The sequence below is a fragment of the Furipterus horrens genome, unplaced genomic scaffold, assembly GCF_987537825.1.
Source record: "Furipterus horrens unplaced genomic scaffold, mFurHor1.1.pri manual_scaffold_5, whole genome shotgun sequence".
NCBI classification, from domain to species: Eukaryota; Metazoa; Chordata; class Mammalia; order Chiroptera; family Furipteridae; genus Furipterus; species Furipterus horrens.
The window spans coordinates 192,475,571-192,489,166 of NW_028327175.1; the positions used below are offsets into that span (position 1 = coordinate 192,475,571).

The 13,596-nt window shown below is 45.6% G+C and overlaps 1 protein-coding gene across 1 annotated transcript in view; it reads right to left on the reverse strand.

Moving 5' to 3' along the window:
* Positions 1-13,596, reverse strand: part of GFRA1 (GDNF family receptor alpha 1) — a 193,098-nt gene that overhangs the window by 1,957 nt on the left and 177,545 nt on the right. The window lies entirely within an intron of this gene.

The following is a 13,596-nucleotide window of genomic DNA, read 5'->3' on the forward strand; positions in this document are numbered from 1 at the left end:
CTGAAGCTTGTTTGTTTGTTTGTTTGTTTATTCATCACTCCAGTCAACTCTTACCAAGCTATTTTCCAATGCTGGGCATATGGTGATATGAACAAAAGGATGTAGTCCCTGGGCTCATGGGGTGGCCCTCTAGCCAGTAAACCACCCATAGCTTAGGACCTAAGACACAGGGCAGGAACTCTTCAGATGGGTCCCCTTGAAGAACTGAGAAATCGTACAGGGCATGACAGATGCCCGATCCAGCATTCTTAGCACTCCTTTGGGAGGGAGCTGAGCTGTGAGAGCTTTCAGTTCCCTAATTCCTTGCACCTAGAACAAGTCTCCACTGGGCTTAGACCTGAGAACTGAGTTGAGGGAAACTTTCCATTGCTCAAGCAATTGCAATGGAACCTGATGACCCAATATGGCCCTCTTGTTTTTCAAAGGTAAATATTTAGGGTGTAGAGAAGTTAAGTGACTTATCCAAGGTCACAGAGCAATTTACTTGTGAGTCAGGATATAGACCAGGTCTCTAATACTCCTGAAGGAAAATGTGCTCTTTCCTGCATTACATCATTTCTCGCAGGGAATCCTGGCATGATTGACTCTTCAAGCTCTACCTGCTCCCAAATGCACACAACCCTTCCCAGGACCTCTACTCACTCAAATAGGAGCCCAATGGCAACAAAAGTCAAAAAGCTCATTTGTCAACAGGATGGCCCTGTTAAGCATCACACCAGAATCAAGGAGTATCTTGGGCAGGCAGCTCCATATGAAAGGCACTGGAAGGCCGCCTGTTGCAGGAAGACTTTGCAACTCATTGAAGACATGCTAGCTGAAATGATAGCATCTTCACCCAAGGAGTAATTTATAGGCCATAATGCTGCTTAGGAGGCATCATAATCTTCATGTATATTTCATACATGCCAGCTGTGAATATGAAATAGAAACCTTTAAACAGGCATCAAGAATAAGACACTGGGAAGCATCCCCAGGCTGTTCAAAGGTCACTGAATGTTATGTTTAAGAAGATCAGAGGGGAAATTGGAAGAGGAATTGAACTTTACTCCAAAGCCTACTTTTAACCTATATTGAGAGAAAATCTGATCTACTGCATTGTTACCTGCAGAGAATAACGTGTAGAACATCACGTTTTATTTCTGTTCAAGAAATAAATTGGAATTGTGCCCAGACACCAAAGTGGCCCTAAAACATCACATTCTGTCTTTTCTTTTCTAGGCCATAATCTACAAAAGACATAAACTTTTGCAGAAGGCCTTTGCATGACAAAGAAGTTTACTAAAATGTGCAGAGAAGGCGGCCAGACTTCCAGTCTGGGACACATTATAACTTCAAGCTGTTTCTGGACTTGTGCTCACAGCTAAACTGCCCAGAGTGGCCTCTAAGAGTTCTAAGGGCTGGGTAGGCCTCCTTCCGACGTGGTTCTGTAGAATTAGCACCAGCACCCGGTGTTTTCCTCATTATACAGCAGTCCCTCACTATATCGCGGTTCACTCATTATGGCCTCATTGTATTGCAGGATTTTAAAAAATATCATATTTAATTATTTATTGTGGATTTTTTTTGCTATATCACGGGATTTTGCGGGTACTGTATACGTATGTTGTTATGTAGGTTTAAGAGTGTAGAATAAATGTAAGGTTCCTACTTCGCGGGGGGTTCTGGAACATAATACCCACGATAAGTGAAGGAATACTGTATACACAACCGGAGATACTCACTAGTTACACATCTTAAGTCACTTCAAGCAGCCGTTGAAGTACTAGTAGAGTAGTCACCATGATTAAATGATTGTAAAGGGGCTTCCACCCATACACTAGAAAAGTCTCCTATCTTAACAGATTTTCCTAAGCGATTTATGGATCTGCATGGGTCGATTTCTGGTCCTTATTAGTCACTGAGTGTTCAACTATGTACAGGATTATAGGCATACAACCAGGTGGACATGCACAGGTCTAACTTCCCAGGCTCTTGCCCTCTATCTGGGAATGGCTGGAATAACTGTTAAATCACATGGGAAGATGCATTTAGACCGGTTCCAAGTCGGTAAAGCCTCTGGGCTCTTCTTCCCTGAAAGTAGGCATCCTGTTGGCCTCTGTGGAAAGGAAATGGTCAACTTCTGACTTTGTTTCCTTGTAACTCCCCTAGCTTCACTAAATCTGGGGGCAGCAGCCCCATGCTCATCTTGTCTCGAGGACCATTCTGGGTGGTGTAATTGGATGACAGATGCTCCAAGCAAATGCCTTCTCTCCTGTAAAACACCTTTCGACACACAGAAGCAATTAGCACTCCAGAGACTCAGTAGTCCACACACACAGGCCTTTAACTACTCTGCTTACATAGTAGATTCACACAGCTTCCCACTGAAAGGTCTGGGTGCAGAAAGGTCACGGGGTTCCAGCTGAACCTGGCAGGGATCTCAGGAAGTTCTGTGAGCCTGATCTGCCTAGACTGAATGCCACCAACTCCAGGAAGAATGACTGGCTGGATGTCCAGGACCTCTCAGGGTTCATAAGCTGTGGATGGAGGGGCAGAGCCTGGGAATCTGACCGGTGCATATCAGGCTGGTTGCATTTGACCATCAGTCCTAGATGCAGCCTGAACCTGCCAGGGACCCCTGAGGTCAGAAATCCACCTACGCAGCTCCAGTGTCCACCTATGAAAATCTGGCTTTTAAGGCCCCTTGTAGAAACCCGAGCAATCTGTCATTGCCACATTTTAAAAGCTTTTATCCTGAGCATTTTTGAAAACACCATCAAGCTATCACTGTCTGCTAGTCAAGAATGATAAATGTTAACATCAAATTACAGGGTGTCCCCCATTTTCGACTCTTGCAAAGAATATTTACATACTTTAAACGCTATCTCGGTTGATGAAAATTGGGATGGTCCCAGGAAAGTTTAAAAAAAAGACAAACAAATGCCTCAGACCTTATAAGATAGAAAGTAAGTTAGAAACCGGAAGAGCACCTTTTATCGCTGAGTTCTAGACAGGTAAAACCAAAAGCGTAACAACGCGAGTGTCGGCGCAGCGCTCAAGGTCATGTCTGCGAGCTGGCAGCCCTGCTCATTACCAGTCTGTACAGGACACCAGCCCGACCTACCCAGACAGGAACCCTTACAGTTTGTGGCTTTAAAATGCGATGTCTCTTAAAAAGGGGAGAGGGAAAAAGAAGGGAAGAGTACATATTCATCTCCCTAAAAGTCAATTTGAGCCATTGTGACAGCCTGCTGAAAATGAATTATTTAATCTCTTTTAGGAAAGAGTGTTTCCCAACAGCTAATTCATAGGTGCATGGTTACGGGGCGTAAGAGGCCTGACTTGGAGCCGGGGGGGATGGGGGGGGACACCACCACCAAAGCACAGAACCCCGAAGTCTGCATCCTGAAAACAGCTGCCCGGCTGTCCTTCTGGAAATCCTGAGAACTTGCTCTTTAGGCACTTCATAAGCCTGTCCGGCATTGTCATTAAATTGTCACTGGCAGTCATCCGCAAGTCCAGGCACATCACATAATAGCATTTCCATGGCATAGTAATTATGGGGCCAGACCTCACCGGCTCCTGGCACTAGAGGGTTAATAAATGCATTAGATGCTGTTAACCTCTGTTACCTGGAGTCAGACTGCCGACTCTCCTGCTTTTTACTTCTGTGATTAGCATTTGGAAAGCCTGTCGTGGTGCCAATGGCTTTGCTGTACAGAACGCACAGAAACGCACATAATTTATAGCTCCGAGCTGAGCCTGCTCATGAGCCACTGCGCATGCACACACCAGTTCTGCCCACAGTAGGCTCTCCCCAGCCTCGGGGGCCAAGAGTCGGGCTTTGGAGCCGCACACTTCCTCTGTTGATGGAATTGGAGACTTAAAAGTGCACCCACTCAGAACCTGGCATTTGCGGCCCCAGGACTCCCTTTCTATAGAGAAGCCAGTGTTTAATCTCAGGGTTTTAGGCAGCTGTCAGCCAGCAGGGTATGGAACATTTCTCTGCTCCCCTCCACACAGAAGAAAAGCCAGTTTATGCTCTACCTCCAGAAAATTAAACCAAAGGAAGTTGTCCAATCCAATAGTAGCAGACTGTCCAGGCTGCAGCCAAATGGTCATAATTAATGATGCTTCTGGTTCTTTTCTCCCTTGCTTTACTGATTAGAGAGATTTGCTATATTAGGAACCTGTTTGCTTAATGACAGAATACAAGCAATAAACAGAGAAATACACAGACTGTAAAATGCAATCAACTTTGCTTTCCAGCACTCACTAAGTACCTAGCTGCATCTATCACACTTGTCAATAGCAGTTTATTAGCATATGAGTCTCTTCTGCAGCATAAATTGGACCTTTGCTAGGGAAAATCATTGCATGAGTTCTTCCCGAAATAGTCCAGAAACTCGCAGCCATTTCTCAACTTAAATCTATGCACCTTACATTTTCTTATAAGACATAGGAAGAAGGATGTGTCCTTAATTCTGAAGGATAACTGAACAGACTAACCTGCTTCAGAGCCTGCATTTTTCACATTGCATTTTAATAAAACCAACTCACCTGATTACACATTATAGATCTAATGTGCAGATATATATATACCTGATCTGATGGGTAGTACTTGCTATATAACAATTCTATAGGTATTTGACTGATAATTTCTGCACGATAAAAAAAGAGAAAAGAAGCTGCCTGCTGCTGCATCCAAGCTAAGTAATGGTGGAGTGTGCCCAGTGCGCTGTAGTTTTTTACTCCCTTCAGCTTTTCGGATTTTGCCTTTTGGACTTGGGAGCGCCAGGGGAGGTTTTACTGCTGGTCTGGTCACACGCGGTTGGCCAGCCTTTCTAAAAGCCGTTCCACTGTCCATTCTGAAACTCACCTTCCTGGTGATTTGCTTTTCCTACAAACTTGGTAACAACCACTTGCAACCACTGGTCTGAAAAATGCGCAGTAAAGTCAGCTACGTAAAACAAGCAGACATCTCCCTAAGGTCTGCTCTGAGCCCTTGGGCTTGGGGTTTTGTGCCTCAGAGCCTGTGCTTGGCAGGGAAGGGGTTCATTTTTCCAAGCTGACTTATGCCAGCCCCACGGACCCTAGCACATGTCAGGGAGGGCTGAGAGGCTATGAGAAGGACAAGGGTAGGATGGAACAAGCGTCCTTCTGAGAAGGGCATGGTGATAATCCTTGGGCAGCTTCTCTACCCTGTCTCTTCTATCCACTCCCTTCAAGAAACTGTGTCTACATATAGTCTGAACCTCAGCCAAAGGCTTTCATTACATCAAGCTCTAAGAAGACCTTATAAAGATATTTCACTCAGCACAGGGTTCGGAAGCCCACAGGGTGCCAAGATTTGTTAGTCTGGCAGGCTCTGGGCAGGTTGGATCTGGCCATAGGAAGGGGGTGAGGGAAGATCTGGAGGCTTTAAGTCAAGCTTCCTTATCAGGAAAAAGCACAGGCTCCGATCCCGGTTGGGTTGCCAGATTGAGTGGGGAAGGGTTGGGGGTGGGGGCGGTAGGGGGGAAGGAGGAGGTGGCCTTGAAGGTGACATATATTCATGTTCTAGAATCTGGAAGTTCTTGGATTTCTGGCACCTGTGGGATGTTCCAAGTTGAACTGTTTGATTTGAGTTGAACCTAAAGTAGAAAGTCCCCTACCTGACAGGATTGGAGACTGGGCCTACAGGTTATCAAGTCATTGAGGAGTAAGTTAAAGGACAAAATCATTACATACTTAGAAATTATACATTTGTATCAAACTTTTTAAAATTTCACAGCTTTCTTTTTTAATTGTGGTAGGAACACTTAACATGCCATCTACCTTCTTAACGAAGTTTTAAGTGTACAATACAGTATTGTTTCTATAGGCATGAGGTTGTCTAGAGATCTCTAGAACTTATGTAACCTTGCATTCCTGCAACTGTATATGAAGAACAACTCCTCGTTTCCCCCTCCCCCCACCCTGCTCCTAGCAACCAAAATTCTATTCTTTGCTTCCATGAGTTTAACTATTTTAAGCACATTATCTAAGTGGAATCATGCAGTATTTGTCCTTCTGTGATTGGCTTGTTTCACTTAGCATAATGTCCTTCAGATTCATTCTTGCTGACCCATACTGCTGGATTTCCTTCTTTTTAAGGCTAAATAATATTTCACTGTATGTATTATAATAAAAATTTTAATTTTAAATCCGAATATCTTTGACTTACTGATTTTTGGATACAGGAGCAAGGCCACGCTCTTTTGAAAGTTTTTTTTTAAAGAAGGGGTTTACTGAGCGGAGGCCCCTGGTTTATGCTACACCTGTAATTCACAGTCTTATATAACTAAGACTGGAATTATAATTAACAATTTCTAGTCTTAGTTTCTTTAAAACAGGAGGGACACTTGACTTGTTTTATACCTCCAGAGGACTCTCTGCACAGTCTCTTTCTACATTTTTATAATTTTTGTCACTCACACCTAATCCAAAGGCTTTCTTCTTCTTCTTTTTTATTTTTTTTTAAGGAATTAGCCTTTTGCAATGTGTTCCACTTAGGTTTCATTGAAAAAACTATGTTTTCTTTTGAGCTCTTATTTCAATCATTCACGTAATATTTAATTCAACGATGTAAGCAAACTACCAAATATGAGAGCCCACAAAGGTTTGAGAACAAATAAATGTACCTGGCTCTTCTAAGCCTGCCTCTCACCTGGACAGAGCAAGGGGCAGAAGTGAGCAGAGGAGAGAGGCCAGCCACATAGGGCATTCGGTCTGTGCTGGGCATTTAATGTTTACAGGGGAATGGAGAGGTCAGCTGGCTAAGGTTCTCTGGGTGGGAGTCTTTTAAAATCTACATTGCTGTTGATGATCTCTTAGCCTCTCTGTGGTCCCTGTGCCGGTCATTCATGGGTTCGGAAAACACTCAAGGTACTTTGGCTTGTGAACATTTTATATACAATTGGCTCATGAGTGTGTGTGTTTCCTTAGATTTAAAAATGAATGCAGTGCAAGAAATACAGTCCTGGAAGATATATCAACAGGCCTCCATTAGCTAAGCAGCCCCTCGGGCTGGCCTTGACAGGCGCGCCATAAAAAGGCTGCTGCAGCCCTACACTTGTGATTTAACGCTAATGACAGGTGTCGTGTGCAGGCCCCGTCTACAGCAGAGAGCTTAACATGCACCGGAGCTGGCCTTGCTTCTTTCCATAACTGCGCAGGATCAACTCCCATCTACTTTGCTTTTCTCCAGGTTGGGGCAAACTCATCTTGCCGATGCCATCAGAAAACTGTGTGCTTTTAGCTCGTGGTTAACTAGCTTGGTTAGTAAAAAGTGCAGATCAGAAGCAATTATGAGATGTATTTTAGAAAAGTATGCCTAATTAACAATGAGATTATGCCAAACAATGTGTGAAAGACGTTCTGGTTTGGGGTGCGGGAAGCGTTCTGGAGCGCAGACATTCAGCCATAATAACACGTGTAAAGGCAACGAGGGGGGAGGCCCTGATGAAACATTTGTCTTCGCAAAACGGGCAAGGCGGAAATGCAAATGTGCAGGAGCAACAGAAAAGATGCATTGTGCTCCCTGATGGGAAGCGCAGGAGGCCCATCTCCTCCTACACGCATCCTCATCACCATCAGATAATATTTATTAAGCCTCTCATTCTCCTGCGCACTTACGTGCAGCTCAGTGCGGCCCCGTAATGGCTCTGTGACTGACAGTGGTAACTAGGGTTTGAGAGAAAACGCCGTGGCCTGGACAAATAACAGACCCAGGGCTTCTGTTCACATTGGTTCCCAAGAAGGAGCGCGGTTGGGACTGCAAAAAACAAGGTGACCGCCAAAAATTTAAAAACTTTTTAGAAAATGTGCTTGAAGTAGACAGAGAAAAGTATTTTCGAGAGCAGGGAACCAAGTAAGCTCATCAGGATAATGACTGTGATGACTGCTATTAATGAGAGCCTGCAGGGAAGGCAATCCAGCCGCATTTTACTGAATGCTCCCAAGGGCTGAAAGGACGTTCTGAGGGGAGCACTCCCCTTTTGTACAGACTTGGGGCTCTTTGCTTGGGCTGGGATTTGCCCAGGTTTCTGCAGCTTAGGCTGACTATACTGAGATTTCAGCTCTTTGACTCCAAGACCCCTGCATATAGTGACTCCGAGATAGGACCCACATAATTTTCCGCAATCTTTTGATCAACCTTGGAAGTAGTTCTCATTACCCTGGTGATCACTGGGGTAGCAGGTTCTGAGGGGGCAGGGATAAGCGCAGGTCACACAGCCGGCATGAACAGAGCCAGCTCGGACAGCCTACCCTCAACCAAGGGGCTAAAAGGGGGTACAAGGCACTAGGGGGTCCTCCTAAGCCTCACCCCAGAAACCAGAGAAGCTTGTGCAAATGTGACTCCTGCCGCAAGTCAGAGGTCAGGCCGATCCTGGTGGGTTTTGTTCCCAGGGAGCCCAGAGGCGAACATGTCTCCTGCCACACCTGAGGGGCCTGCCTCAGAGGGGCGGGCAGGAGACAGCCCCTCGGGGGAAACTTCGTGCAGTGTCCCCGCCTGCCTCTCATCCTAAGCTTCTTCTCTAGACAGCCTCAGCCATGATGTGACTCTTCTTGGGCCCCAGAGAGGAGGGGAGGGGAGCCCTGCATTGAACCCCACCTTATGGGAGCAAAGCTGTTTTCCTTCCATCGTGAGGTCCGTGGCTCAAGCACATGCAGAGCCAATTATTCAGGGAGCCACGGTTGGCTAAAAGTCCTAAGGATAAGAGGTCAGTGGGGGATACAAGAAATTGGATTTATTTATGGTACGTGATCTAAGTGTGCTCAGATGTATTCTTGTAGGTTACCCAGAACGAGAGAGCATATTTATAGCTAAGATGGTACAGACACCCTATTCCTTTTTATTAAGCATGTTTATTACCCAGAAATTGGGTTAAGCGATTGTCTGACTGCTGAATTACTGTCCCTCTGATGGGCCGGCATTATTGCCCAGGGGACCACAGGTGCAGGTGGCCTAATGGCTCTTCCCAGAATGCACAGAGGGAGCCTGGTCATCCCATCCCCATCCTTAAGTTGTTCTCATCTTTTGAGAACAGTGGTTGAAAAAAAGATGGATGGTCATAAAAAATTAGTTCAACCAAAGGCCCACTTCTGCAGGGTACTCACCCTATATGATGCCCAAGTTCATGTTCCAGATGAATTTTGGGCAAAATGTCATCAAATTCCCCCTTAGCACAGACTTCTTCTGTCACATGGTCAGCGCAGACCAACCAGGAAGATAACAAAATAATAATAAAATATCTGCTGTGCTAGAGGCTCTGTTACTGTGCTGAAGAATTTTAATTTGTTTAATTATCACAACCCTCCTAGGTGGGAGGGTTCATTATTCCCGTACAGATGATGAATCCAAGATTAAGGAGATTAAACTACTCACCATTGGAGCCCACAGGAAGGTTAGAGTTTATTGTAGCAAAAGCCTGATCCTTCAATATTTCCTACTCTTAAGCTTCTTCTTCTTGGAAAAAAACAAAAGCAGCTTTGAGAACTAACCATGCCACACTGTTGGCCTATTTGCATGATCCCTTGTCAAACTCTGACACAGTTCATGCTTAGGCTTTATTATCTCACAGTGAGCTTGGTTTCGGAGTGAAGTAAACGATGGTGGTGACCCTGCTTCCCACAGGACCTCGGAATCACAAGATGCTACCCCTCTCGCTGTTATGATATGGAGGTTGTCATGAGCTGGGGCAGATAGCAGGTGGACACAACAGTTGAAACTTGGAGTAAACACCTGTCCCTGGCCAGCCAGAATGGATTCCAGCTGTGACATCATTACCCAGATGCCCTTGGGACAGACAGCCTTAAGTTGTTTCAACCAACACTGAATTTCACCTAGAAATTTGCTGGAGCGGACAAAGAAGGGGGAGGCAACTATAGAACTGAGTGGGAGACAGAGGAAAGTGGACCCATATCATTTCAGGTTGATGCAAGAGAGGGGTGCTAGCCAATATGGGTGACCTCTGCCCAACTTACTTACCAGGTGGGTAGTTCAGCATCAGCTTCCTTACCATTCCCATACCAATACCACTGTTTATAACAAAGAGTGGAAACGGGCTGTGAACCCCAAGACCCTGGAAGGCATCCCAGACAGGAAGGTGCCCAGTGCCTGTGACTTCCCTGACTGTTGCTATTTCCGTGTTACAAAGCTGGGCCAAAGCTGGTTTGCCCTAGAATCACGCTGCATCCGAGGGTCCTGGGACCGTACTCCCAAGGCATGCTCCATGTGCTCCATGTTTGTATACCTGGTCCAGGGCCTCCTCCTCTATTGCATTCAGTTGTCTGACAACTTACCCTCTCGAAAATCCCAGAAGTACAATAACATGAGCTATAATTCCAATGACAACATGAGATAGTGCCTTCTTCCTGATGCTATATGCTAACACTTCTATCACTCCTAGTGATAGTATACAATTATATGAGAATTTAGGACTCTGTTTTGTCATTCACTTCTTGGTATGGTGAACTATGGGTTATCTGGAGGCACTAATAAGACTATTTGAGTCAGGAGCTGGGGCTGACGCAGTGTGATGAAGGGGCCAGCTGGGAAATGGAGAACCCTCTCGAAAGAGATCCCACGGACGCCCTGTTCCTGCCGACGCTCTGCTGGCCTAGCTGGTGTTCACCTCGTGCTTGGCAAATAGGCTTATTCTGGCTACAGAGATTAGGGATAAAAGAGAATAAAGGGAGAGAGAATTTAAAACTCAGAGATACGGCGCTCTGTGTGCTCAATTGGGAGGGTTTTGTGGTTGAGAAAAATAGGTGGCATGCTCTGCCTTTGTTGAGAAGGTGACATCTGGGTTTGTTAAAGGTGTGCATGAGATTTTGATAAAGGCTATTTTTCTAAGTCATTAAATTGGTTTTTAGGAACTTTACTCTTCTTCATTTGAACAATTATTAAACTGTAAAATAGAATGGCACAATTGCTAAAACCGTAATCTGAAATTTTACAGCCAGCCATAAAATGCTATATTATTAAACTATACTAAAGATGCTCAAGCCCATTACAACTTTATAAATGAATTATAAAACCCTTTAGTGCTGATCAAATAATCTTAAATGACTATTGTGTATTCTAACAATATGGTGAACTGAAGTATTGCTACAACGCAAATGTGCCAATCACAAAGAAATCATTACTTGAATTAAGTTTGCAGAAGCCCAAAATCTGATAGCATCTGCTTCAGCAAGGCAGAGAACACCTGATGTTTGCATGCTGGGCGGGAGAGCTCATCCCCCTCACCCAGCAGGTACCCTTTCACGTGGTCCTTCAACCACAGGCTTAACCAGGAGCCAGAATTTCTCTCATGAAGTTCAAAGGCTGCGCTAATGATACAGAGCAGGACCCTGTGGATTGGGAAAGGCTTGTTGTGCTAAGAGCCTTTTGCGCCTTAGCTTTGCCCCATAAGTGAGATTTTGACAATGACAAATGTTTAGTTACTGAGTACCTGCCTCTTGGTTATAGGCTGAATTATGTCCCTCCAAAATTCATAAGCTGAAGTCCTAACCCTCAGTACTTCAAAATGTGACTATTTGGAGATAGTGTCTTTAAAGAGATAAGTTAAAAGGAGGCCATTTAGGTGGGCCTTAATCAAGTCAGACTGGTGTCCTTTTATGCAGAGGAAACGCAGACACACAGAGAGATACCAGGGATGCTCACACACAGAGGAAAGGCCATGTGAGGAGCTACGGAGAGGGGGCGGCCATGTGCAAGCCAAGGAGACAGACCTCAGGAGAAACCAGCCCTGCTGACACCTTGATCTTGGACTTCCAGTCTCCAGGAATATGAGAAAAGTTTCTATTGGTTAAGCCACCCAATCTGCCAGACTTTGTTCAGCAACTTGAGCAAATGAATAAAATGTACGACACCGCACTCCATGATATGCCTACCCTCCAGGAAGCCTGGCTTTTCAGATAAAATTCCTATTTTTTTTGTACAGGTTATACTCTGCGAGCTTCCATTTCCAATAGGGTTTGAGTAAAAATTGAAAGTGCATTTTGGCCTGCTGGATTCTATGGCAGCCTTAACGGAGTCAGGCTCAATTTTGAACCCTGAATTCAAGCACTCTCCTGGATGAAGAGCTTTGAAAATGCTCTCTAAGCAGTTATTTCAAAAAGTGTTTTTACAACAGTCTCTTTCCTCCCGGGGCTAACGTGGGTGGATTCTGGGACGCAGCTTCCCTCTGAGCTCATCACTGGCACCTGCAGCCTAGGAAATTAAGTCCCAGGACGCCACTGGCAGCCCCTCCACGCAGGGAGTAGCCGGGCCCATCGCACAGGGCCCCGAGGCTACTTGGCAACCGGGTCCAGACTTCTGCTGTGAGGCTACCAGAAGCAGCCTGGATGGGGGTGGTGCTGGGGGTAGGGGGCCCTGTGGCTTACCACTTCACTAAGGGAAGACTCCCCCCACCCCCCCACCCCACAGCTCACTTCTCCCAGAGTGGGAAAATCAACTCACTCGGAGCAGGAGACCGTTATGCAAAGGAAATGCTAGGTGTAGCCAACATTTGGATTTCTTTTTTTTTTAATGAGACCGAAACAACATCAAGTGCTAGAAAACACCCTGTATTATGCAGACAGGATGGAAACCTCACAAAGACCATAAGCCCAATAGCACAAGTGCCACGTGGCACCAAGACCATTTTAAACAAAAGGCTCAGGACGTAGCAGCTGTGTTGCCACAGTCATTTAAATTCAGAGCATGCGCTGAGGGCTCAGCGTTGATGTGTCTGACTTTGGCTGTGGGATCGCAGCCAGTCCTAAAACGCCCTCCGCAAAGTCCATATGTGAGAAACCCCACTGTAGTTTGGTATAAACACTTCCATCCACTGTGGTCATCTGACAAAATTTCCTTTGAAATGACAGCTGTAGGGTACTTGTCCATGCTGCTAGAGGGATAAAAACATCACTCAAGAAGTTGAGTGTGAGGCCCTGAGGGCCGGGGACTCTGGCAGGTCCCTGGAAGATGAGAACAAGATACAGAGCCTCCGGTAAGCACACCTGTGATACTACTCAAGGGTCCCTCTCTGAGGGGAGTGTTGTCTTCAGAAAATTAATGTGTGACCCCAAATGGGCCTTGGATGGTGACCACAGCCCCTTTTCCTTTCCTTGCTTGCATGCCTAGGAAAGGTTTGATTCAATGCACCTGTCCGCTCCGACAAGTTCTGTGCTCCTTACATGTAAGGATGACGAAGCCTGACAAGACTCTCCAATGCCTCCACTTCCTCTGTTAGCAGAAGGAAATGGGGATCTTTTAGGTAGAACCCATTCACTTCCTGAAGAGTGGGCCTCAACCAGCAGTGATTTTGCCACCCAGGGGACATTTGGCTATGTCTCAGAAGATTTTTGTTGTCACAACTGGGGACAGGTGCTATAGGCATTTAGAGGGTAGAGGCCAAGGGTGCTGCTGAACACCCTACAGCCTCACAACAAATCATCCAGCCCCAAGGTCACAGGGCCAAGGTGGAGCAAGCCTATTTGGAGAACTGTTCAATTCAGAACCAGGAGGCCACTGAACAATCCTGACTGAGGTTTCCAAGATCAGCATAGAAGTGTGCAGCCCACAGCAAAGAAGGCCAAGGAAGA